Source organism: Globicephala melas, chromosome 20, assembly GCF_963455315.2.
Source record: "Globicephala melas chromosome 20, mGloMel1.2, whole genome shotgun sequence".
NCBI classification, from domain to species: domain Eukaryota; kingdom Metazoa; phylum Chordata; class Mammalia; order Artiodactyla; family Delphinidae; genus Globicephala; species Globicephala melas.
Genome location: NC_083333.1, coordinates 44,086,444 through 44,109,673, shown reverse-complemented (window position 1 = coordinate 44,109,673; position 23,230 = coordinate 44,086,444). Strand labels below are relative to the sequence as shown.

Genomic DNA, 23,230 nt, shown 5'->3' with positions numbered 1-23,230 from the left:
CACTCCTCTGCTCAAAATCCTGCAAAGGCTTTCTCATTTCTCTCAGAGTAAAAGCCCAAACTCCGTCCCACTTGGTCCCCCACTACCTGTCTGACCTGTCCTACAAGTCCCCCCACCCCATACCCCGCTCCAGCCCCCTTAGCCTTTTGGCTGTTGCTTGAACTCCCAGGCATATTCTTGCTCTTCCCCGTTTATGTCCAGGTAACTCACTCCCTAGTTTCTTTCATGTCTTCACTCAAATCTTGCCTTTTCAATGAAGCTTGCCCTGACCTCTCTATTTAAAATTGCAACCACCATTTCCCTATTCTCTCTCCAAATTTCTTAGCCTGCTCTGTTATTTCCTCCACAGTACTCAGCACCTTCTAACATACTGTTCTGTACTGACTGTTACAAACAAATGTAATTGTTATGTTTACTATTTATCATCTTTCTCCCTCCTACATGAGCTCCTTGAGGGCAGGGATGTTCATTCACTGTGCTTAGAATAGTACCTGGCCCAGAGTAGGTGCTCAACAAATATCTGTTGACTGAATGAATCGATCAATACCTTCATTCCAACAGCTAAGATCTTACAGTTTCTCTAATCAATGCTCTAACTTCATTCCTGGGTGTGGGGAGGTATAGAGAATCAGAAAATCTGACACAGCAATTCAGCAGGATTCAAGGCTAATTTGTTGTTTGTTTTTTAATTTTCTGTATTTATTTTCTTTAATTTATTTTTTTTGGCTGTGTTGGGTCTTCTCTTTGCTGCATGCGGGCTTTCTCTAGTTGCGGCGAGTGTGGGGGAGCGCTGCTCTTCGTTGCAGTGCGCGGGCTTCGCACTGTGATGGCTTCTCTTGTTGCGGAGCACGGGCTCTAGACGTGTGGGCTTCAGTAGTTGTGGCGCACGGGCTCAGTAGCTGTGGCTCACAGGCTGTAGAGCCCAGGCTCAGTAGTTATGGCGCACGGGCTTAGCTGCTTCGCGGCATGTGGGATCTTCCTGGACCAAGGCTCGAACCCGTGGTGCCTGCCTTGGCAGGTGGATTCTTAACCACTGCGCCACCAGGGAAGCCCAAGGCTAATTTCTTAAAAATTTTTTATTGAGGTATAGTTGATTTACAAAGTTGTGTTAATTTCTTCTGTACAGCAAAGTGACTCAGTTATACATGTATTCTTTTTCGTATTCTTTTGCATTATGGTTTGTCACAGAATATTGAATATAGTTCCCTGTATTATAGAGTATGACCTTGTTGTTTATCCATTCTATATATAATAGTTTGCCTCTGCTAATCCCAAACTCCCATTCCAAGGCTAATTCTTTTTTTTTTTTTTTTTTGGCCGTTCCATGGAGCTTGTAGGATCTTAGTTCCCTGACCAGGGATCAAACCAGGGCCCTCAGCAGTGAAAGCACAGAGTCCTAACTACTGTGCCGCCAGGGAATTCCCCCAAGGCTAAGTCGTTTTTTGTTTTTTGTTTTTTTTTTAACATCTTGATTGGAGTTTAATTGCTTTACAATGTTGTGTTAGTTTCTGCTGTATAACAAAGTGAATCAGCTATATGCATACATATATCCCCATATCCCCTCCCTCTTGCGTCTCCCTCTCCGCTCCCTATCCCACCCCTCTAGGTGGACACAAAGCACCGAGCTGATCTCCCTGTGCTATGCGGCTGCTTCCCACTAGCTAGCTATTTTACATTCCCCAAGGCTAATTCTTGATCATGACTGCAACGACCTCAGGTCGCCCGGGGTTTTACCATTTTTGGTCAGCTGGGCCATTGCGGGATAACAGCTTGTCTCTGGCTGCACCTTACTGAAGTCCACAAACAATGGCCAACACACTGTGTCTTGCTATCAGGTCATCTGAAGCCTTGGTCTTAGTGGACACATGGACTGAGCACCAAAAGACACCAGGGAAGGGGTGGGGGAGATAAATTAGGAGTTTGGGATTAACATATACACACTACTATATATAAAATAGGTAACCAACAAGGACCTACTGTATAGCACAGGGAACTACTCAATATCTTGTAATAACCTATAATGGAAAAGAATCTGAAAAAGAATATATATATATATTCATATATATATATATCTGAATCATTTTGCTGTACACTTGAAATTAACACAGCATTGTAAATTAACTATACTTCAATTAAAAAAAAAGAGAAACTACCAAAAAAAAAAAAAAGACACCAGGGAAGAGCTTAACCAACCACGTAGCAAGGACTGCCAGCTCCCCTTTCTGTGGTCACATATTCTTTCTCGCACCCCTCTGCCCAACTCAGCCAAGTCCACGGTATCTCTCAAGTTTTGTGAAATGAACACGACTCTGGATGCTCCTTTCTATGTCACCTAGGACTCTTTGGTTGCAAGTTAGTTTGTTTTTAAAATAAGAGGGCTTATTATAAAGATATAGAGGTGTTTCACAGGGAGTAAAAGCTTAAATTTCATAAAACCCCACGCTTTGCTCCTTATACAATGTGTAGCCCAGATGTAAGCGGATTACTTCCATTCTTTCCCAAGAGTTTTACTTGCTAGGGCGCCCCTGTTGGTTTGATTGCCTGACTAATAACCATGTCTTCCTTTTCTTCCTTCTGAAGGGCAGTTTGTACTGGTGTTTTTTCTCCACGGTGTTACATGTGTCAGTGGAAGGAGACCCTATCCCAACTCCAGTGGCAGCACCTGAAGTGAGTCATGGCAATTCCATTGCCCTTGTCGTTAATTGGTTTAGCAATGGTTGAGTGTCTTCTGTTGGGTTCACTAGAGCACAGCCTAAGACAGGGATGCTTGATTGTTAGATGGACTGCCCTCGGGAGAAGGGAAATGAGGGAATCTGGGAAGCAAGGACATGGTCTCATTTGGAGATTAGCTTCAATCTGAGTCCATGGGGAGTTCTGGAGTGTAAATTGCACCACACAGTTCCTCCCATCTTGGAACCAGGGGCCAACCTTTTGTACCCCCCATGAGTTAATCACTGGCTACAGGCTCCCCTGAGGAGGGGCTGTGGTGGTGATGGTGTAACCTCCACAGCAAGGTGGCTCTGGTTCAGCTGAAGGCAATTCTTTGGAGTTGGAGACAATCTGTGGGTCATTAGTAGTCAACCCTCAGGGGAATCCCCAGCCCAGCAAAGGGAATTTGAGCAGCACACCAAAGACATGTATTATAGCATGGAGCTAGGGTGATCAACTGTGCCAGTTTGCATGGGACTGTCTTGGTTTTTTTCTTTTCCTTTTTTTTTTTAATGTGGTTGACATGCAATATTATGTTAGTTTCCAGGTGTAGTACATTGTGATTTGACGTTATGAAACAATCACCATGGTTAGTCTAGTAACCATCTGTCCCCAAAGTTATTGGAATATTATTGACTATATTCCTTATACTGCATATTACATTCCTGTGGCTTATTTATTTCATAACTGGGGGTTTGTACCTCTTAATCCCCTGCACCTATATCACTCAACCCCTACCCCCTCCCCTCTGGCAACCACCCACTTGTTCTTTGTATCTATGAGTCTGTTTTCGTTTTGTTTTTTAGATTGCACATATAAGTGAGATCGTACATTATTTATCTTTCTCTCTCTGATTTATTTCACTTAGCATAATAGTCTCTAGATCCATCCATGTTGTCACAAATGGCAAGATTTCATTTTTTATGGCTGAATAATATTCCATTACATGTATGTATATGTGTGTGTGTGTATATATATATATATATATATATATATATATACTACATCTTCTTTGTCCATTCATTTATCAATGGACACTTAGGTTGAACATAAGGGTGCATATATCTTTTCAGATTAGAGGTTTTGTTTTCTTCAGGTAAATGCCTGGAAGTGAAATTTCTGGATCATATAGCAATTCTATTTTTAACTTTCTGGAGAATCGCCATATTGTTTTCCATAGTGCTTGCACCAATTTACATTCTCATCAACAGTGCATGAGGGTTCCCTTTTCTCCACATCCTCACCAACTCTTTTTTTGTTGTTTGTTTGTTTTTTTTTTAATTTAATTTTATTTATTTTTTTATACAGCAGGTTCTTATTAGTCATCCTTTTTTTTTTTGCGGTATGCGGGCCTCTCACTGTTGTGGCCTCTCCCGTTGTGGAGCACAGGCTCCGGAAGCGCAGGCTCAGCGGCCATGCTCACGGGCCCAGCCGCTCTGCAGCATGTGGGATCTTCCCGGACTGGGGCACGAGCCCGTGTCCCCTGCATCGGCAGGCAGACTCTCAACCACTGCGCCACCAGGGAAGCCCAGTCATCCATTTTATACACATCAGTGTATACATGTCAATCCCAATCTCCCAATTCATCACAGCACCACCACCACCCCGCCGCTTTCCCCCCTCGGTGTCCATACGTTTGTTCTCTACCTCGCCAACTCTTGTTATTTGATGTCTTTGAATGATAGCCATTCTGACAGGTGTGAGGTGATCTCTCATTGTGGTTTTAATTTGCATTTCCCTGATGATTAGCAATGTTGAACATCTTTTCATGTGTCTGTTGGTCATCTGTATGTCTTTTTTTGAAAAATATCTATTTTTCAATAGGTCCTCTGCCCATTTTTTAATCATTTTTTTGTTTGTTTGCTTTTGTTTTTATGTTGAGGGCACTATCTTGGTTTTAGCATGAAAGACCCACAGCCCAGAAAACCCTTGGTCCTAGGCAAACCAGGATGGTTGGTTCCTCTACAGCAAACCCAAGTTTGGCCAATGATATATGAGGGGAAGTCTGCCAGGGGATTTCTAAGAACGAGATACAAGAAGGATAACTAATCGTTTTTCTTACTCGGGACGTTGTTGTCTGGATTTATGCCATGAACTGCTGTACTTGCCTGGCGGCTGTGACAGAAGAGTCTTTAGGCAAAGCTGACACCATCAGGGGGTGACTAACAGTTACTCCACCTAGAAATCTGGGCTAGCTCGACAGAAGACCCCTGTAAAGTGATGTCCTGTCTGCCCTTCATGAAACACACACCAGGCAACAATGACTAAAGGGGCTGAAAAGACCAGTAGAGTATGGGAAAAAAGAGCAGTAACTTTGTTACATGTTCCCTCGTACCATAAAAGGGAAGGGTCTTCCCATCCTAGGCCTTAGAAAGGAGGATGTTTAATGTGGACGGTCCCTCTCACTCAGCTTTCTCTGTCCCCTCAGTTCTCCCCCCTTTCCCCTCTTATAGGACGCACAGTACAGTGCATCCCAGCCCCTTCTTGAGAAGCTTCACCCCTGGCCAAAAGAAAAGCAGACAACGTCAGTGTCCCTCCTGTATCCCTTCCACGTCCGCTCTCCCCTCAAGTACCTTCCCTTCCACACACATGGTTCTCGACATCACGCTCCTGCAACTTCCCACTTGAGGCACGCTCTGCTGTTGAAGTGAGGTGACCTCCTTGGGGCAGGCGGGAAACGGGGCAGCTGGTGGGAGTTAACAGCTCTGGGGGTGGCCCTCAACCAATGGTGGGTAGGAGTTGGTGGATAAATACCCCAGCTTTCTCACTCGTGGTTGGGACAGCTCTGAGGTGGGTTCTGTAAGGACTGAGCCCCAGCTGCCCATAGCAATCATCTGCTGCGGAACACATCTTGTGTTGCATTCCTCCCCTCACTCCCCCACACCCCTCTCTGCCCATGCTTCCTGGGACTACCACCCAATAACACTATTTGTCCTGAAAAACAGACTCAGGGTCTGCTTCTGGGGGAACCCAGGTTAAGTCCTTTGTTCTGTTTTAAAAACCCAAACTTCTCAGGATTGGGTCAGATAATTGCCAGTAATATTCCCCTGTGTGCGGTCTTTGCTGACGTCAGAGGGATAGAATGTGGTTTGACCAAATGAGAACAGAAGTGGGTTCCCCAGTTCCCTTCACGCTCTACTAGCTTTTACTGCTGGTATGGAGTCTCCTGTTCTTAACTTTTCATTTATTTTTTTTTAAGTGAAAAACATGTTTTTGAAGTCAACATAATATATTTACACCATTTAAAAGCAAATGAGGACTTCCCTGGTGGCGCAGTGGTTAAGAATCTGCCTGCCACTGCAGGGGACATGGGTTCCATCCCTGGTCAGGGAAGATCCCACATGCCGCGGAGCAATGAAGCCCGTGTGCCACAACTACTGAGCCTGCACTCTAGAGCCCGTGAGCCACAACTACAGAGCCCACGCGCCACAGCTACTGAAGCCCGTGCACCTAGAACCCATGCTCTGCAACAAGAGAAGCCACCGCAATGAGAAGCCTGTGCACTGCAATGAAGAGTAGCCCCTCATTCACCACAACTAGAGAAAGCCCACGCGCAGCAACAAAGACCCAACGCAGCCAAAAATGAATGAATGAATGAATGAATGAATATAAAATTTTTAAAAAGATGTTAAAAAAAAGCAAATGATACTAAAAGGCTTATAATGGAAAATATCAATTCCCTGCCTGACCCCTCCCTACTTCTCAGAGGCCACTATTTTCATCTAACATTTCTAGCTGTTTCCTCTGGTATTACCCCCATATTTCTAAGTAATATGCTTATACTGTTAACGCCTAATTTCTCAACATTAGACATTACCCATTTTACTTATTATTATGGTAGATGAGCATAGAGCTCCCTTCAATTCCTGGTTTCTCCTCTTGTACACCTCCACACTTCACATATCTTAATTTTTGGTTAATTCAACATTTACATTTTATGACTAAATAACTATGACTCCCAGCTAAGCCATATATTATACTATAATTACATTTCCTTTCTTATGCAGTGTTTTGGTTTGCCTGGAAGTAATTGTCTCATTCTTTCATTTGTTTAGTTTTCTTTGAAGCTACTACTAATTCTTCCCTCCCCCTTCCTTAATCCCATTTGTGACTGGGAATATTTCTTTTATACGAAAGGTAGTCTTCTATACATATGCAGGTTTCCCTTGCTATCTTAAAGTAGAGTGTTCCTATGAAATCTTTCATAAAATAAAATGGCGTGAAGTGAAGAAACAATTACCTTCGGACACATCTTGCTAATGGGATGCACAAAATAAACAGATAAATCACAGATGCTCACAGACTCGTTCAAAGCTGCAGTGGCTTGATGCTGAGATGCTGACTGTAGTTCCCAGGGAAGGCGCCTGGTGGCGCCACTCCCGCTGCCCAGCTAGCTGCAAAGCTGAGCGCTTTTCTTTCTTTCTTTTGTTCTGGCCGCTCCAGGCGGCTTGTGGGATTTTATTTCCGTGACCAGGGATGAATCCATACCCTTGGCAGTGAGAGCACTAACCACTGTATCGCCAGGGAATCCCCTTTCACCTTTTTTTTTTTAAAAAAAATATTTATTTATTTGGCTGCTTCGGGTCTTAGTTGCAGCATGTGGCATCTTCGTCGCGGTGGGTGGGCTTCTCTCCAGTTGCAGCTCGCAGGCTTAATTGCCCTGCAGCATGTGGAATCTTAGTTCCAAGACCAGGGATCGAACCCCCGTCCCCTGCATTGGAAGGTGGATTCTTAACCACTGGACCACTAGGGAAGTTCCCCCTTTCACCTTTTTTCTTAAAGCAAAAATCCTCTTCAGATTTCTTTTGGTTAGCAAAAACAGATACTAATGTAGGTCTTCTGTAAAAGCAAAGTGGTGTAAAGTGAACTTTTGAGAAGCAGGGGATATCCGCATACTCTTTTGTATCTTGCTTTTTCCACTTAATGATACATCCTGACCGTGACTCTGTATCAGTTCAAAGCAAACTTTCTTGTTCCTTTTTTATAGCTGCTTAGTACTCCACTGCAGGGATGTACTAGAATTTCTTTAGCCAATCTCCTATGTTTGGGCATTTGTTTCTCATACTTTGCTATTACAAATAATGCTGAAAAACCTGTGTGTATTTTTTTAAAAAATAGTGTTGGAGGGTTATATACAGGGTAAATTCTTGACTGGGATTGCCAGGTCAAAGGGTCAATGCCTATTTTGTTAGATATTGCCAGATCCTCCTCCATAGGGGTTGTACCATTTTGCACTCCTACCAGCTAAAGGAAAACTGTTTCCTCTAAACACCAACAATACTTCTGACACCAAATGTGTGGTTTTTTTTCCTATACCAACCAATTCTCCAATTCTCTGCAGACACCAACTGGGTGTCCTAGAATTCAATTCACACACTAACTACCCAGAGTTAGAGCAGACCCCAAGACCCCACAGGTTAAGAGCTCAGGCCCACAAAGCTACTTCCTCACTTCAGACACCAGTCGTAAGTCCAGGCCTCACATACTTCTGACCGACCAGCTGTAAATCAGGGCTTCCCACATTTATTTGTTTTTATTTTTGGCTGTGTTGTGTCTTTGCTGCTGTGCGCGGGCTTCTCATTGTCGTGGCCTCTCCTGTTGCAGAGTACGGGCTCCAGGCGCGCAGGCTTCAGTAGTTGTGGCTGGCGGGCTCAGTAGTTGTGGCTTGCAGGCTCCAGAGTGCAGGCTCAGCAGCCGTGGTGCACAGGCTTAGTCGCTCTGCGGCATGTGGGATCCTCCCAGGCCAGGGATCGAACCTGTGTCCCCTGCCTTGGCAGGCAGACTCCCAACCACTGCGCCACCAGGGAAGCCCTCTCAGGTTCAATAATTTCCTAGAATGGCTCGCAGAACTCAGGGAAACACTTTGCATACTCTTACTGGTGTATTATAAAGGATGTAACTCAGGAACAGCCAGATGGAAGAGGTTCACAGGGCAAGGTATGTGGGGAAGGGGTGCGAAGCTCCCCCACCCTCTCCAGGTGCACCAGCCACGCAGCACCTCTATGTGCAGCTCCCTGAACCCATTCATTTAGGATTTTAATGGAGGTTCCATTACACAGGCATGATTAATTTAATCATTGGCCATTGGTGATTAATTTGATCCTCAGACCTTCTCCCCTCCCCAGAGGTGGACGTGGGATGGAGCTGAAAGTTCCAACCCTCTGATCTTGTGGTTGATTCCTCTGGCAACCGGCCCCTATCCTCCAAGAGTCACCTCACTAGCATAAATCCAGGTAAAGTTGAAAGGGGCTTATCACCCCTACACTCAGGAAATTCCTAGGGCTTTAGGGGCTCAGTGTCAGGCAACAGTGGCAGAGACCAAATATATTTGTCTTATGTCACAGCAGCAAAATACGAAAGTGTGTGTTTCCCATACAGCCTCGCCAACAGTATGTGGTCAAGCCTTTGAATTTCTGTCCATCTGATAAATGAGAAATGGGGTTACGGTGTACTTTTAATTTGCGTTTCTCTTCTTCATGAGTAAAATTGAGCATACTTTCGTCTATTCAAAGGCCATTTTTAGATGTTTTATCCTGATGTATGTGAGTAAACTATCTCTTTGTGCCTCTTGCCCACTATTCTAACGGGGAAGGATTACTTTAGAAAAGATACTGCGTTCATTAAAGGTATACACTAAACTGCTGTGACAGAGGCCCCTAATACAGTGGCTTAGGTCCTAATACAGTGGCTTAGGTAAGACAGAAGATCAATTCCTTCTCATGTAGCAGTAAGAAGGGAGCAGCCTGGGGCTTTTGGAGTGCCTCTGCCACCTTCAACATGTGCTTCCATCTCTGTGTCTAAGCCACTTCTCATCAGCAGGAAGGGGAGGCGTGAAGGGCAAGCACCTTTTCTCCTTCTAAGGACGGGATCCAGAAGTTGGGCACCTCAGTACTGCTTGCCTCCTATTGGCCAGAACTCGGTCATGTGGCCACAGCGGGCTGCAAGGAGGGTGATGAAATCTGGTCTCTGGCTGGACTACCACTTATCCTTGAGGGTGGGGTTTCCATTATCAACCAGAAGAAAGGGAGACGAGGTAGTGGAGAGTAGTACTTCAGGGGGTACTTAGGCCTCTCTGCCCCAAGGCCTGCATGAATCATAATAGAGAATGTTTATTGAGTGGCTCCTACGTGGACACTCTATTTCAAACACAGGACACGTGTGAAACTTGTAATCTGCACAAAAATGTATGAAATGGGCACTAGTGTAGAAAGGACCCCGAGGCAGAGAGCAGTCAATTAATTAATTTCCCCAGAATCTCATAGGTAATAAGCGATGCAGCCAGGCCGCCTGGTGCCGGGACCAATACTCTTAGTCACTATTTTATTCTGCTTCTGGACCATGTTTAGGTATTTTGAGATATATTTTTTTTGTTTTGCTCCCTGGGGCCAGAACTTTCTTTCCTCTAACACACGAATCTATTGTTCAGCTTTCAGACATATCACCCTCGTACACTTTTGTAGGAATGTGTCATGTTTGCCAGTAAAGGACTGTCTCCCTCACAGCTGTATTGCAGCCTTCGGCATTGCTCAGTCGCCTTCCAGTCACTGCACGGCCTTGTTGTTTGGCGGCTGAGACTCCTGTCCTCCTGCCTTCCTCGTGCGGCCTCGTAATAAACCCCCATTATGTAAAGAACTTTCTCCTTGAAAGAGCCCCAAACTCACCCCCTTATATGTGAGGCTGGGAGTCTGGCCTTTGCCCTGTGCATGTTGATGTGCCAATGGAGAGGTTTAAGCAGGCAGAAATCAGGAGCAACCTGACTGTGATTTAGAAGCGTCCTTAGGTAGTGATGTGAGGGGCAGGAGAGAAACAAGGAGGCCAATGCAAGACCTTAACCAAACCCATGGGAATGGAGAGACATTCCTCCCTCTTGTTGGGCACAGGGTCCTGGCCAGAGTAGCATGTCCCTGTTTTTCAAACAGGAGCTGCGTCCCATCTGGCGCCACCTGCCTCTCTAGGCGGGTCTTGCACTGTTCTATGCTATGCACACTCCAGCTGCAGGGCACCTCTCACTGCCCCCCAACAAGCTCACAGTTCTACAGTGCGTTGCCTTTGCTCATGCGATTCCCTCTGCCCAGAATGTCTTCCCTGTCTAGCGCTGCCTGGAAAATGCTTACTTATCCTTCGAAGTCCAAGTAAAATGTCACCTCCCCTGTGGTGACCCTTCCCCTACTGTCCCAGACTTATTCACATCCCCCCTGTGCTCCCATGGAACTTGGTACACACATATATTACAGTAGTCATTGCACTGAATTGTAATTGTGTTTGTGTTTGTAGTCACCGCTACAAAATGGTGACCTCCCAGATGACAGGGATGAATTTTATTCCTATTACCCTTTGTTCCCAAAGTGCGTACAGGACGCCTGGTATAGGTAGGCGCTCAATAAATGTGAGTGAGTGAATGGTGGGGTTGATCTCAGCCTGACGGCTGAGGGGGCTCCCCACCTGCACCTTCCTGGAGCAACCTCTAGAGGGCAGTCTCACACCACATGTGGCTTTTCTACCCTCTGTCCAGTTGCCTTTATTACTTTAGGCAGTCTACATAGATGATGATGGATAGATAGGTAGGTAGTTAGATGCTACATAGATGATAGATAGTTGCGTGGATAGATATGGTCGGGTGGTCCAGATGGGCCCAGGAATTGACAAGCACTGGGATTTGGGACTCTAACCAGGCACTGCCGGCCCATACCTTAGACATAGGCTTAGGGCCTAGGGACTATGGTTGAAAGATGGAAAAAAGTTTTTGGTTTCAAAATGAACAAAGAAAATTGCAAAATGAAAATTCGTATTTAAATAAATGGCTATAAGACAAAAACGCCAACAAGTTAACTGCAGTTCCACTTGTACCTAGTTTATGTATAAATGACATTTCATGTGGCATGTGAGTGCATCTTAGTTTTTGTCATTATGTGGGCAGTCCTAAAGCATCGCGTGCCCTTGGTGCCCTTGAAAAGGCCCTGGGAGGGAGTAAGCGGAATGGAATGTTACTTGGAAGCCCAGACTCCCCACCAGAGGGCTCAGGGTCCTTCTCTTTAGCTCAGCTACCCAATGAGTCTGAGGCTGAAGGCCCGCACACCCACATCTGTCTCCCCCCTTCCTGCTGGGGGCTCTGGAGCCATGCCTACCCAGGCCTGGTCAGTAACAAAGGCTGACCTCAGCCAACATCTTTCTTGGTCTCAAGGTAAGATGGCAGAGGGGTGGTTTAAGCTTCTCCACTGGGAAGATATTGAATAGGAAGAGGTTCTGTCCCCTGGGACTTCTGGCTCAGCAGGTAGAATGGGCAGGAGACAAGAACGGGACCAAGTGACTCTGAATTCAAGTCAGAACAAGTCAGGGGCTCTAAAGCACTAGGTAGGGACCCAGGAAGGCTTCTGGGAAGAGGCAGTATTTTGAGTTGGCTTTGACAGGTGAGTGTCACACAGGCAGTAGTTGGAACATCCTAAAAGAGCAGGAGAGAGTGGAGGGGAAACTAGATGGCATGTCCTTCAGGCTTCACAGAATTCATAGGGCAGTGGTGTCTCCAAGTCATACATGAAGGGGTGAAGTTCAGAGAGTTAATAATAATAGTAACCAAGGCCAATCATTGAGTGCTTACTTCCATCCAGACCCTGTGCTAAGCCCCTTACATATATTGTCTCATTTAATCCTCTCAACAATCCTAATGAGAGGTAGATGTTATTAGGTTCATTTTACAAATAGGGAAACTGAGGTTCAGAGAGGTTAAATAAGTTGTTGAAAGTTAGGATTCAAGGGCAAGGTTATCTGACTTCAAACCAAGTGCTCTTAATCACTACATCATGCCCTTTTTCAAAGTGGCCTGCCCAATTTTACAGGGCTATGAATTACATGGAAGGGTGGAACATTTATTGTTCCCAATCAATGTGTCAGACCCTGTTCTAAATGCTTTGAACATTTTAACTCATTTGCCACTCATAAATGGGGAAGCCAAGGCCAAGAGAGGCTAAGTAACTTGCTAAAGGTTGCTGCCAGGCTGTCTGGTTCCAGAGTCTGGGCTCTTTACCACAAGCCTGCCTACTCTATGGGGTCATAAGGTATGGAGCTGGGGCAGTGACAAGCCCAGTGGGGTAGAGAATAAGAGGGAGGGATGTAGTGGTCTATGTGATGTGTGAGGGAGAACCCAGCCACAGGAGCTGATCACAGTGTTTTACTCTGCTGTTTCCTCAGTTGGAATTCAATGCTGAGTTCCTACCAAAACTACTGAGAGCATAATGCCTCCCCAGGTATCTTTTCCTTATGGCATTTTGTTGAAGTAATTTTATTTATTTTGTTTTATTATTATTAATTTTTTGCGGTACGCGGGCCTCTCACTGCTGTGGCCTCTCCCGTTGCGGAGCACAGGCTCCGGACGCGCAGTCTCAGCGGTCATGGCTCACGGGCCCAGCCGCTCTGCGGCATGTGGGATCCTCCCGGACCGGGGCACGAACCCGTGTCCCCTGCATCGGCAGGCTGACTCTCAACCACTGCACCACCAGGGAAGCCCTGTTGAAGTAATTTTTAATTAGCAAATACAGCTGCTCTGCAAAGAGGGGTTTATTTTCCGCTTGTGACCAGAGCTCCTGGTCTGTTGGAGCTTTCCTGAATGGTTCACAGTCCTCCAGTTAGGCTGAGGAACCACTTTGTTACGAAGGATATTAACAAGATGGGACCATACAAGGGAAAGGCTGGTGTGGATGTGGTCAGAGATTGAATTAGGAGATGGAATGGAAAGCTTCCATGGCCCTGGTCCCTAATATGACTCTATTCAGGGTCTTTGGGACCAGTTCTAGTCCCAAAGGTGAGACTAGATCGTTTCCCCTTCTTGCCTGCCTCAAGGGGAAATATTGTGGACAGGTATATATGCAGGTGGAACGATCCCATTTGGGGAAAGGAAAATTGTAGGGAGATACAGAGCATTAATAATTAATTAAGCACATGGGCCCTGAAGTTGGGACTGTCTGAATTCAAATCCCTACTCTGTTATTGTATGATGTTGGGTAATTTACTCAACCTAAGTCTTGGTGCCCCATCTGTAAAATGGGTATATTAATGATACCTTTGATCATTAACTGTTTATACAGTAATGATTAATGGCTTTTTGTGGGAATTAAAATGACCAAGTACAAAGTGCTTAATACAATGCTTGTCATACAAACATTCAATGCCTATTATTTTATTCAAATTAAATGGGGGACAACAACAAAAACAATTCTATTGTTCAGAATATGTTAACAGGTACTGAAGTTGGCTGTAGAAAGAATTTCCTAACAACAAAGGGTGTGAAGCCTAAGAAAATTGTGAAAGCCCCTCCTCAGTTTCTTTCCAAGAGTGGATCTCAACTCAGGGGTGGTCATTTCTGGAGGCAGGGCCTGGGGATGCCCTGGTGATGGGCAGGTCTGTGTGGCTTCCTGAATCCATGACAACTGATAAACAGACACTCTGTATGGCATTGCCTGGGGTTTACAACCAGGAGAAGGAGCGCCTGCATTGCCAAGATGCCCTTTATAGCTGTTTCCTGAACCTGAGTAAATTTCTGTTTAAAAAGTACCTCCTGGGCCCCTACTTAAGTCTCCTTACTGCTTAACATTAGCAGTTGCTTCCCTTTGGCTGAGTGAGAGCTGAGCTGCAAAAACTCCGGGAAGGAAGAAAGGAAGGAAGGGATAGTGGGTTGGGTGGGGTGGCAGGGATGGGTCCTCCATAATGGGGGATGGGCCTGAATCCGAGCCTGGATGTCCCTAGGGCCTCTTTAAGAGAATTTGTCCTGACTTGAAGGTAGCTGGAAAGCCCGACTACTGGCAAAGGAAGAGTTACTAAGCATCAGCTGAAGGGATGGCGAGTGGTGAGTGGGGCCCTGGCCAAGCAGTTTTTATCTTCGGGAAAGTTTCAGAGTCATTGTCACTTGCAGGGGATTTCCTGGACTATGAACTTTATTGCAGAGGGCAGAATGGGTGGACGAGAGGAAGTTGGCCTCAGGCGCCACACCCACCCCACCCATTGCCCCACAGCAGGATTCTGTGTTACAAACCTAAACCCCGATCCAGCTTGGCCTCCTGCAGCAGTGCCACCCTCGTCCAGTCCTCATCCTCACTAAGCCCTGGCTCCCTCCTCTATAAAAGGGGATGACAAGAGCGCTTAACTGGTAGCAAACACTCAATGTATCTTGGATTTAAATAATATGTGATGACTCCTGAGGTCAAAGATTTGCACTGAGGGGAAGGAACAGAGAAGAGAGTCTGTCCCTTTTCTTGGGAGCTGATTAGAGGAACAAGCCAGGCATAAATCAAAAGAAATGCAATTGGAAAATGCCTTTTCCAGCCAGTGGTGGGGAGCAAAACACAAACATTGGAAAGAATTTCTAGTTACTCTCTGCAGTATATTTTGTCACACCTTTGCGTTGGTTTTCTCAGCCCTGTCTATCTCGAGATGCTGTTCAAATAAAAGTGTGTCCTCTGGGCTCCCACACACTGACAGCAGGAAGCAGCAGTCAGGAAGCACATGGTGGCGAGCCGGACATTTGGTCAGAATGTGTTCTGGGCCGCCTGGCAGATTCTGGGGAATTGACTTGGGGAATCGACCATTTCACTACAAAAGCACAGAGGGGATGGCAGGGACTAGATTGTGCTGGCTGAAGACTAGGCAGGGGTCACCGAATTCAACAGGAGGCAACAAGCGTCTACCAGGCACCTGTGTGTTCAGTAATCAGAGAAGGCTTCCAGGTGGAGGGGGCTTCTTCTTGTAACTGGCGGGAGATTAGTGGCTCAGGCAAAGGGTATAGGATTCAAAAAGGAGAGGAGGATCAACACCAAGAAGCAGTAAGGTGGAGAAAACACCTCTGCCTTGGGGGCTTGTAGAGAGACCAGGTGGTATCAGAGGTATCGGGGCAGTGAACAACACCCCAGGGAGCAGATGTTGAGAAAGGATTAGCCTCTGACAACGGATGTGAAATACTGACCCAGAGAAAAGTGCCTGGTGTTTGTCCAGGCCAGACCAGTGCAGCAGCTTCTGCGGGAGGAGGTGCAGGAAGATGGCCCAGGTTGGGAGGCCGAGGCTCCTGCAGCTCGCCCTGGGGGAGCCTCACCAAGGTCCAGAACTCAGTCTCCCTACCTGGAGACAGATCCTCCAGGAGGATTTAGAGAAGGATCCTTATGTTTGAAATCAAGGCAGGTGGCTATGCACACACAGGAGCACACACGTATAAATAAATTTTTTTTTTAAGGTCACCTATGCATAGAAAGAACTGGATGGAAATGTTAATAGTGATTGCTTGATGGAACTATATTTCTTTTATTTCTATTTCATGCATTTCAAATGTTCTTTAATGAGCAAATACTGGTTTTTAAAGAGAGAAAAGAAGCGCATCTGCCTGTCAACGTTTAGTTCCTGAAATCAAAGGTTTCTTTCTAGCCCTACTGATATAGCTAAAACTGACTAAATTACTTAGGCCTCCATCACCTTATACTTCACTTGCACGTCTTCTTTCCATATGTTTTTCTTTTCCTTTGTTAATGATTCCTTTGCACCTAATTTACCTGCTAGTATTTGACACTATTGAACTCATTTTCTGAAGCTGTTTCACCCCTCGGCTTTCAGGTGGCAGCTTTCTTCTGCTTCTTGGATGGCTGCCTAGCCCCGAAAGTTGATGTTATTCAGGGCCTGTCCTCAACTGACCCTCCACGTTAGCACACTCATTCCCATGGCTGCAGCTACACTGCCCTGTGTCAGTAACAACTTGCAGCTCCAACCCATCTTCTTATTTGGCTGCATCAGGTCTTAATTGTGGCACACAGGCTTTTCTCCAGTTGTGGCGCACGAGCTTGGTTGTCCCGTGGCATGTGGGATCTTAGTTCCCCCACCAGGGGTCGAACCCACATCCCCTGCATTGGAAGGCGGATTCTTAACCACTGGACCACCAGGGAAGTCCCCCAGCCCATCTTCTTGCAGAAACATTTCTCCAATCATCTACTGTCTATTCCTGCAAGTTCCTCAGATTCAATATGCTTAAAACTTAAACTCTCTGCCTGAGAGCAACTCTCCCTTCTGTATCATCTATCTTGGTGGTCTGGGTCAGAATCGTAGTTATCATCTATTCTTCGCTACCTCTCTGTAGCAGGTTGAAAAGAGATGTCCATGTCTTATAATTACTACCTTATATGGATAAAGTATACTGCCTTATAAGAAGAAAGATGTGATTAAGGATCCTGAGAGGCGCTTATCTTGGATTATCTAGGTGGGTACTAAATCCAATGAGGATTGCCCTTAAGAGACACTTGGAGGAGGAGACACACTGAGAAGAGGAGGTATTGTGACCACGGAGGCAGAGACTGGCATGACGCTGCAAGCCAAGGGATGCCAACAGCCACTCAAAGGACGGACTGTCCCCTCCAGCCTCGGGAGGGAGTGTGGTCCTGCCAACACCTTGGTTTTGAACTTCTAAGAGCCTCCAGAATCTGCCCCTGTGAAAGAATAACTTTCTGTTGCTTTAAGGCACCCAGTTAGTGTTGTTATGGAAATTAATATAACCTCATTCTTTGGCACCTAATTGATCACAAAAGTCCTGTTGACTTCAACTCCTAAATAGCTCTGGTTTTCCCTCCCTTCTGCATCTCCACTGTCTGGTCCAGGCCCTCCTGAGCTCTCTTGAACCACTGTAGTGGTCTCCTAACTGGTCTCCCTTCCTCCCGGCTTCCCCTGATTATTATCCCTACACCCAATCCATTCTCCACAGTGCTTCCACAACCTAGAACCACAGGGATCATTCTAGAATATGTTTGACTACATCACTCCCCTATTATAAGACGTCAAAAGCTCTCTATTGCCTTTAATAGGACCAAGTCCAGATTATTCCTCAGGACGGTATACAAGGCCTTTCCCAGGCTGGATTTAACCTTTCCAGCCTCCTCCTTTCTCACTCTGCCCCACTAGGAACGCCGTGCTCTCATCACACGGATTGTTGCAATCTCCTTGTCATGACCTGCTTTTTGAAGCTCCTGCTCTTTTTTAGAAAATAAAACTTTACTTTTGTGGTCATTGTAGATTCATGTACAATTTTAAGAAATAATAGAGAGATCACATGCACCTTTTTTTTTGTTTGTTTTTGTTTTGCGGTACACGGGCCTCTCACTGTTGTGGCCTCTCCCGTTGCGGAGCACAGGCTCCGGACGCGCAGGCTCAGCAGCCATGGCTCATGGGCCCAGCCGCTCCGCGGCATGTGGGATCCTCCCGGACCGGGGCACGAACCCATGTCCCCTGCATCGGCAGGCGGACTCTCAACCACTGCGCCACCAGGGAAACCCTCACATGCACCTTTTAATGCAGCTTCCCTCAGTGGCAACATCTTGCAAAACCTTAGTACAATATCACAACCAGGATATCAACGTTGATGCAATTCACCTACCTTATTCAATTTCCCATTTTTCTGGTTCTCATTACATAGTTGGTTCAATGCATTTTTATCACATGTAGGTTTGTGGGTCCACCACCAGAGTCAAGATACAGCACGAGGACCCCTTCCTCACATAGCCCTCACACCCCAACCTCCCTTCTACCTAACCCCCAGCATCAGTAGCCTAGTCTCCATTTCTATAATTTTGAAATTTCAAGAGTGTTAAATGAACAGAATATATAGTATGTAATTTAAAATGCTTTCAAATTTAGCTTAATTCTGTGGAGATGTCAGTCAAGTTATTGCATGTGCCAGGTTTGCTCCTTTTTATTGCTCGGTAGTATTCCATCCTTTGTCTTTTAAAAAAAATTTATTTATTTATTTGGCTGTGCCTGGTTCTTAGCTGTGGCACGCGGGATCTTCGCTGCCGTGTGCGGGACCTTCGTTGTGGCATGCGGGGATTTTAGCTGTGGCATACGGGCTCTTTTAGTTGCAGCATGCAGGTTCTAGTTCCCTGACCAGGGATCGAACCTGGGCCCCCTGCACTGGGAGTGCAGAGTCTTAACCACTGGACCACCACGGAAGTCCCCATCCTGCGCTCTATTATGGCATCCTCCCCAGTTTTCTCCACCTAAAGGCCACTCATCCTTTAATCAGATTTGAATCCCATCCTCCCACCCGCAGCATTTGTTATAAATTATTGCAATTATCTGTTGCACGCTCAGCTCAGACCATCTTCTCTGGTACTCTCCTCTCCCCATGCACCTCCCTTCCCATCCCTGCAGTGACTCAGAGCTGCCAGGTTGGTGCAGGGTGACCGCACATTCTGGCCACAGTTGACTGAACAAGGAGTGAGTGCATTGGTTCACCCTAGCAGGGCCAAACAAGTCCCTCCCTCAGGGAATCTAGAGTTGGACTGAGATTCCCATCCTTTCCTTTCACAACTCTTTTTTTTAAAGCAGAGTAGCCTAAAAACTCAGATAAGCAGCAACCAGTTTCCATCATGCAGTCTGGGAGGCAGAGAATCAGACTGCAGTGAAAGAGGTTTGACTCAGAGGCAGAGAAGCAGGGTAACAAATGGCAAGGGATGATGTCTCTGTGTCACCTGGCACTCTAGCCCTGAGGGCTGGGAATCTTAAGCCTGGGGCTCTGAGACACTCCTATATCCTTAAAACTGACACCCTTCGCCACCCTCCCTCCTGTCCCTTTTGAGCTCAAATGAGCTTGTTAGATGTGGTTCAACTGACTGGAGTGTCTTTCAGGACAGAAACTTGTTTCTTTTTATATGCTAGTACTTTTGCTTCAAAGTTCTTTGCATTCTGGAGCGGCTTCTCTCTCCCCCTTTGTAGAGACCCTCAGGATACCCTCCCCATTTTGGTCTGCCATTTTTGTCCCTCAACCTCTTCCAAAGCACACTCATATAAGACATCATTAACTTGGGCTTTGCTCACATCTTAATTAACACTCAGGTCCCATAGCCCTCATGTCTTCAGTTTGCGAGATGATGTCCCTTATCTTTGCGTCCTTAAATTGGGCAGTTAATCTCATTTCCCCAACAGATTAGGAGACCCCTGAAACCTGAGAATCTCTCCCCCAGCAGTTCGAGGGCTCCCAGAGGGCAGACAGAATGTCTTCATTAATCTTGCAGATCCCTCGAGGGAAGAACTTTTCTATTAAAAAAAAAAAAAATCCTGGCCCTGTATTAGCTCTGCACACTGTGGGTGCTCACTAAATGTTGACTGACTGGGTAAACGACAGACTTAGTTCCCCAGAGTGTCATATTCTTTCTTTCCACAGGGAGAAAGTAATAACACTAGGCAGAGCAGGCTGGATCCCTTCATATGATTACCTGGGATTTGTGGGCTGGTGACTCTTTACCCCAACTTTATTGGGTCCATTCATCTCCACAAAATAGATATTCCCAGAGACCACCAATGCTGCTGGCCAGATGGTAGGCTACCATTAATTGGCCTGACGCTACTAATCACAACTGAAGCGCTGCCTCCAGCCCAAGAGAGGGGGAGAACCCAACACTGCTGAGGCAGGGGTTGTACTGACAAGTGTGATTTAACCAAGGTCAACAGTGCTGAACCTGCTCTGTATCTGTATTTAACACATCCTAGGGACTTCCCTGGCGGTCTGGTGGTGAAGACTGCACGCTCTCCATGCAGGGGGCACAGGTTTGATCCCTGGTTGGGGAATTAAGATCCCGCATGCCACATGGCATGGCCAAAAAAAAAAAAAAAAAGACATCCTTTTAACCTTTTAAAAACATACCAACTTGAGATATAACTCACATAGCACACAATTCACCTGTTAAGTGTATAATTCAGTGGTATTTAGTATATTCACACAGTTGTGCAACCATCTCTGTAATAAATTTTAGAACATTTTCTCTACCCCAGAAAGAATCTCCACACCCATTAGCAGTCATTCTCCATTTCCCCCAACACCCAGCCCTAGGAAAATACTAATCTATTTTATTTCCATAGAATATTTTCTTATTTTGGACATTTCATATAAATGGAATCATACAGTATGTGATCTTCTGTGACTAGCTTCTTTCACAGCATGTTTTCAAGGTTCGTCCATGTTGTGACATCTCAGTACTTCGTTCCTTTTTATTGCCAAATAATATCCCGTTGTATGGCTATATCATATTTACCCACTCATCAACTGACGGACATTTGGGTTGTTTCCACTTTTAGCAGGTTATTTCTCCACGTTTCATCTTATTCATCTATAAAAATGGGAGTTAATAGCTGTTTCAGGGACTTCCCTGGTGGCGCAGTGGTTAAGAATCTGCCCGCCAATGCAGGGGACATGGGTTTGATTCCTGGTCTGGGAAGATTCCACATGTTGTGGAGCAACTAAGCCTGTGAGCCACAGCTACTGAGCCCACGTGCCACAACTACTGAAGCCCGCACGCCTAGAGCCCGTGCTCCACAACAAGAGAAGCCACCTCAATGAGAAGCCCGCGCACCGCAACTAGAGTAAGCCCGCCCGCGTAGCAAAGAAGACCCAATGCAGCCAAAAATAATTAATAAATTTAAAAAAAGCTCTCTGTTTCAAAGGGTTACTGAAAGTATACATGGACTATATGAAATGTATTCTAAACTATAAAGCACTACATGCTTATAAAGCCATTATTTTAATATTTATATGAGATCAATTAAGGAGATCTCAGTGTAATTTCCCCGAGCTTGTGGCCTGTTGTTGGTTAACTCAGGAGAATTAGGTGCTATCTCTTCAGGTTTGATCTCTATGTTATGCTGAGTCCATTTTGCTTTTTTCCCTAGGTAATGGACGGCATCTTTTTGCCACAGCCTACCATCTCATTAGCATTTGTTGCTAGGAGACCAGGTTAGAGAGTGCTTAGCTCAGTGCAGTCCACAGCCACTGTAGAAAATCACTCGAATCCCAGGATCATATTTAAACATCAAGGCAGTTCCATTTCATCCCAATTTTTAGCAAGATGAGGCAAAAGGGCTGAAGCTACAGGTGTTCTTAGGGGTCTAAGTTTACCAAATATCTTGCCAACTCTCCCTTCTCTGATTTTAGGTTAGCTTTCCTTCACCACTCACACTCATGTATGCCAGGGTGACTTTTTTCCCCACTGCTTAGTGAGTGTGCTAAGGTAACGCAAAAACAGTTTAATATTAGAAAAGAGAAAATGAACTAGGAAGGAAAACTTGTTGCCATAATAAGTACACAGATTCTCAAATCCATTTTGCTCCCACAAGCTGTTATTTCTTGCAGGAATTTTCCAGCTTTAAAAATCTGTGGGTGTAAGAGGTATAGACGGGAAAGGCTGGGGTGATGATTGGATTATGTAAGAATGACTGTTTCCTTTACCACTAGTAGATGCCTGGAGCATAATTTCCCCTTCAAAGCCTTGGTAAGAGCAGCTGGGGATAATGAACAGTGGTTAAAGATGCTTTGTTTTACATCCAGCAAAAAGGATGATTAACACCTCAACTGCTTTTTTGTACCAAGCCTGTGGAAGGGCTCCTGCTGCTGTTGATAATCACGGTAACCCTCAGGGTAGCAGGGGCAAAGGGGTGGGTGATTCACCAGAAAATGGTATTCGCTGATTTGGGTTATGTGCACCACTGCTCCTCTCCATTCGTGTGCTTAATTAAGAGCTGACTAGTATAAAATAAATGAAACTGCAATTCTTCACTGGAACTATCTGGGGAGCAACAGAAATTTTGCAGGAAGGGTATCTGCCAGAAAAACTGTGTTACTCTCTCCCCGTTATATTTCTATTCATTCATTCATTTTTTTGGCTGCGTTGGGTCTTCGTTGCTGCGCGTGGGCTTTCTCTAGTTGCGGTGAGCGGGGGCTACTCTTCGTTGCGGTGCGCAGGCTTCTCATTGCCGTGGCTTCTCTTGTTGTGGAGCTCTAGGCGCGCAGGCTTCAGTAGTTGCGGCACGCGGGCTCAGTAGTTGTGGCACACGGGCTTAGTTGCTCCGGGGCATGTGGGAACTCCCTGGACAAGGGATCCAACCCTTGTCCCCTGCACTGGCAGGCGGATTCTTAACCACTGCGCCACCAGGGAAGTCCTATATTTCTATTCTAAACTTTGTCTTAATGTCACATCTGATTCTTACAGGGCAAAGGCTTATGAGTCCAAGAGACATCATATCGAAATGGTGATACGGGAGAAGCAGTGGGAGTATAGTCTCATCTTCATTTTATCAAAGGAGAAATAAAGGTGAGGAGCTGTGACTAGGACAATACAGTTAGTCTAAGGCCTAACTTAGTCACATCAGGGAAAACCACAGAAGGAATGCAGAGCTATAATTGGCTCAACCTGATGCACAGCATCATGTTTCACATCATTCAAAAGTTTCTGTAAAAGTCTCTACAGTGACCAGCTGGCTGACGGCCTGGGAGTCATTTCCATTTGTTCAGTCCCTGGGGTGGAGAAAATGGAATTGCTTCTTATAGTTCAATTAGGCAGATCTGGATGGAGGGAACTGAAGTTAGTTCACAAAAGGTGCCCAAATCCACACCCTTTCAAAAATGCACAGAAAATTAGAACAAGAAAGTCAGGGCTCCAGATTTCTCAAACTAATGCTTCGTCACCTCCCTCTCCACCTCAAGATAATGGCCAGGACACTCTTTTGTTGACTAGTT

The 23,230-nt window shown here is 45.7% G+C and overlaps 1 long non-coding RNA gene across 1 annotated transcript in view; it reads left to right on the top strand.

Moving 5' to 3' along the window:
• LOC132594105 (uncharacterized) overlaps positions 1–23,230 on the top strand; it is a 38,906-nt gene that overhangs the window by 13,629 nt on the left and 2,047 nt on the right. Inside the window, exons 3-4 of the long non-coding RNA XR_009560242.1 lie at positions 2,581–2,667; positions 22,704–22,805. This is a non-coding gene — a long non-coding RNA (uncharacterized lncRNA). The remainder of the gene's footprint in view (positions 1–2,580; positions 2,668–22,703; positions 22,806–23,230) is intronic.